Genomic DNA, 4,196 nt, shown 5'->3' with positions numbered 1-4,196 from the left:
AATGTACATATGGCAGAAATGTACGGAAAAATCAATTAAAGATGTAATCAAACAGACGATGAACACTATTAACAGCAATTATTATATGATGCAATCAAACTTATAGCAAAATGTGGTAGTTCTGTAAGTTGTTTCAGGGTTGGCATCATCTGAGGTCCTCTGAGGGGTTGGCATCATCTCTTCTCAGGTGTTCTGGATCCAGACTGAAGCTTGTGTAAATCCTAGTTACCACGGGATGTCAATCCCGTGGCAAAAACAGAGAAACAAATAGAGACATAATTAGCATAGCTGCTGTTCCAACCAAGCAAAATTTATTTGTTTAACCCAAACTAAAGAATAATAATGTGCATTTGATCAGATATAACTGCAGTACAAGATTATGATATGCATTATTTGAATGCTTGGCCAAAGAGATGTGTCTTTAATCTAGATTTAAACAGAGAGAGTTTACAGACTGACTATATCTTGATTTTGTCTTGATACTTGGCTTTCCTTATTTTCAAATTCATAATCGTAAAGACTGTTGTTCTTAAAACTCCAAACAACTGGGCTGTTAAGGTTACACACTCCTGGTAAACTGCATGATTTGTCCTTTTGGAAAGTCTGACAAGTCACCCATTTCACCCACGACTTGTACTAAACACTACTGAACACATACTACACTAAAATACAACCTAGAGAACAGTTAAAAGATAAATAAAATATAATTGCGACATTCATTCAGTCAGTCTGTAAAGTTCTGTATTAGGCCTATGTATCTTTCAAAAATATTAACTTTGTGAATTGTTGACATATTAAAAGTCTTGCTATAAAACAGTTATGGATAGCCCTTAGAGAACTAATGAGATATTAGATCTCATCAGTCAATCAACAATGTAAAATTGTCTATTTGTTTTGAACTAAAGGTCCTTTTTGTAGCCAGAGTACAAAGGTTCACACTGCTGTCGGTTATGTCTTATTTCCCATCCCTCCTTTTAATGAATGCCTTGGATACATGTAGCCATTTTAGCAGACATCTGTTTATCCGAAATGACTTACCGTACACTTATTACAGGGACAATCCTTCTGGAACAACCTGGGGTTACACAGCAGTGATGGTTCATTGAGCTTACAGGTCTCTAACCTGCAAACTTTTGGTAAGCAGCCCAGCCCCCCTTTACCCATCACAACACCACATACATTAGATACTATAACTATAGTCTGCCGGTTTATTGCCAACACAAAGGTTAAATGATACGCTTCACATAGCATAAGGTGTCATAGAGTCAGAAATGAATTCATGAATATGTGTTAAGCATCTCCTTTCAAAACAAATTGTATCTTATTGACAGGCAGCTATAAATTCCCATGAATCTGGTTGATCTGTTTGAGAAACCTTATCAGCATGAGGTAAAACAAACTAGCCTCCCCCTCGTCAATCTTTACCACCTCCGCCACTTACTCTTTGATTATTCCCTCCTTTCATCAAAATCTGTGTTGAGTGAGTTGGAGAGAATAGGAGGGGCTCTTCATTTGAAAAACAAAAAAACTAATTGTCCCGCTTAATCAAAGTATGCAGCTGAAGGACAAAGCAAACTTGCATTTTATTACCAAATATCTCTATAGAAGAAAGTTTCCTGGCCAAAACAGAAATAGAACACAAAACAGTAGTTTCTAAAACAGGAGCCAGAACCAGGCAGTACATGCACGAGGACAAAAGGACAGTTGTCCCCTGTCCACAAAACACATGTGAGTTGGCTGTCAGGGGAATATTTGGATCAGCTCAGCTATTGGAAAGGGCTGATAGAGTGGACTGAACGATATCTAATTCTGCTCCTGACGCAAAGACCGCCTGAGTGCAGGGATGTGAGCGTTGTCTTTCAGTCAAACCGGCAGCTCAGAGCGTGTTTGTATTTTTTTGCCAGCCATATATTTACGTGTAGAGGCTTTTACGTTGGTTTCAAAATACCTCTTTTAATAGATTTTCATTAATCTGTAAATTAAAGGTCATGCCAGTCATAATTACTACTTCATTTGTTTGCTGTTTTGCTGTCTGTAGCAACTAGGCCTGCGGTTAGCTGAGCAGATGAGCTTTGGACCTCCAGAATCAAGATCGCCGACCTCAAGCAGTGGCTGCTCTAATTACATTTACAAAACCACACGGGTGGATTAGATTATAGTGTGTCTTCCACATGCCCACAGAAAGCTTTAAAAAGCTAATAGAGAATTTCCTGGCCCACGTTGTGCAGCTGTGATTTTAGTCAAACGAAAAATGAGATGTCCTCCCACTATCAACCACATCTGAAGCTCTGATGGCACCACAGAGGTTCATTACACATGAACTTGAGAGCGTCCAAGGAACTGAATGAACCGATTGCCAATTTATTATGGGCATGAAAAATTAATCTGCAAATGAGTGCGATGGACTTCCTTTTCAAAATGATCTAATATTGTTGTGCAATGTATTGCACAATTATACATACCCTGTTGAATATATGCAAGAAAGACATCAATTTTGAAGAAATACTGACTAAATGGGAACACAAACTGTCAGATACATCTGTGACAGATTGTGGAAAATGTCTTTTAATGGAGCAGATCAAATTCCCAACATTGCAGAGAGTATCAGCGCGTGAGGAAACAGCCCCTGTTATTCATTTTCTCTCGAGAACATCCCAGCACATTCTCAAAGTAGAGCCATTTCATCTGGTTCACCATAATGCAAGGGCATCTGGACACAATTTGAACATGACAATTTTCTAGTCAACTACTTAGTAATCATGCAGTGAGTTCAGTGTCCTTGTATGGCCACTGACAACGAATGATCTTTAAAGATGCATGTGTGTTCTCACTCTAAATTTAGTGGATTCTCAGAAGTTTGAGAGTAGTAGAATAGAATAGAATAGAACAGAACAGAATAGAATAGAATAGAATAGAATAGTTTATCTATCTATCTATCTATCTATCTATCTATCAATCTGTATGTCTGTATGTCTATCTGTCTCTATTTGGATATTTGTGCATGGAAACAGCAACCCTTTTGTTTTCCTCACTATCTTGATGGGCCTTTATTGTCTGTGAAAGCTGTAGAAGTACTTCTGAGGATGATGCAAGGTATTACAAGTGAATTTGTTTTCTCAGCTGTGTTCATTTATGATCCATAATTTCTCTGGCACTGTAAAGAAGAATGGTTTAGTGTCTTGCATTCAGCTCGGTCCTGCAGCATTTCTTTAATACTATGAAATGAAATGAATGCAAGCAATGAGAATGAAACACTGGATCAACCTCATTGAGCAGCCAAGCAACTGCCTAGCAGGCATCACTTTAAATCTCTCATCATACTGTCCAATACTAACTAAACCAGGCTTATAACCTTCAATCTTCAAAGCTGCTGAAGTTCCATACTGCTGTAATCTTCTAGTCCAGGTTTTGTCCAGCCAAAATGTAAAAAAAAAAACTTTATATGTCTTGTACAGTATTTTTTAAGAGTGTCAGTATAAGCAATTACTTTGTTTTTTGAGAGTACAACACATTATCCAGCACTAATGATCTGTTGAGTTAACATTTTATGTCTATATACCGTATACAAGAAATGTAGCTAAGGTACATACATCTAAAGGTAGACATGTGTTTTCCAGATTTCTTGTATGTACTGCAATTATTTGCTGCAACATCACATTTCTGAAGGAGACAAGAGAAATATCGTTTTATGAATCTCTTTCTCTCCATCCTTTTTGTGATAGAACAGGTTATTCATTTATTTAATAGCTATTCTTGTCTTGGTTGTGCTTGTGTTTGAATGGGGAATAAAAGATTTAGTTCTCTACAGACATGTTTGCCTGCTAAACTAATAATACTCGATGCTAAACAGTCTGTTTCAAGAGCACTCCTGGTGATGATTGAGAAATCAGAACTGTGTTGCATTTATCGTGTGGTCTGGAGATCTGTGGTGGTGAAGGAATAAATATTATGGGAAGTGACTCTCAAAGGTTTTCTATGCCTTCAAATTCAGGCCAGTGACTCAGTAACCACATATGCATTTGATGATATCTTATTAAAATATAATCGCTTAAGAATAGCTCTTTGTAAACACAATTAATGGCCCAGATGTTTGACCTTAAAAATTTGTTTTTCAGGTTAACTAAAATCTAAAATTTTTACTCAGTAGATGTTTTTTTCTTTCTTTCTTACATATAAACATTCTGTATGATGATACT

The 4,196-nt window shown here is 37.0% G+C and overlaps 1 long non-coding RNA gene across 1 annotated transcript in view; it reads left to right on the top strand.

Annotated features, from left to right (window-relative positions):
- The window catches only part of LOC107678565 (uncharacterized), a 5,187-nt gene extending 3,079 nt beyond the window's left edge, over positions 1 to 2,108 (top strand). Inside the window, exons 2-3 of the long non-coding RNA XR_001632949.1 lie at positions 1,055 to 1,136; positions 2,039 to 2,108. This is a non-coding gene — a long non-coding RNA (uncharacterized LOC107678565). The remainder of the gene's footprint in view (positions 1 to 1,054; positions 1,137 to 2,038) is intronic.
- The last annotated feature ends 2,088 nt before the right edge of the window (positions 2,109 to 4,196 follow it).

This window comes from Sinocyclocheilus anshuiensis, unplaced genomic scaffold (assembly GCF_001515605.1).
Source record: "Sinocyclocheilus anshuiensis isolate Anshui unplaced genomic scaffold, SAMN03320099.WGS_v1.1 scaffold536, whole genome shotgun sequence".
NCBI classification, from domain to species: domain Eukaryota; kingdom Metazoa; phylum Chordata; class Actinopteri; order Cypriniformes; family Cyprinidae; genus Sinocyclocheilus; species Sinocyclocheilus anshuiensis.
Note: the sequence above shows the minus strand (reverse complement) of the source record. Positions and strands in the feature narration are given on the sequence as shown.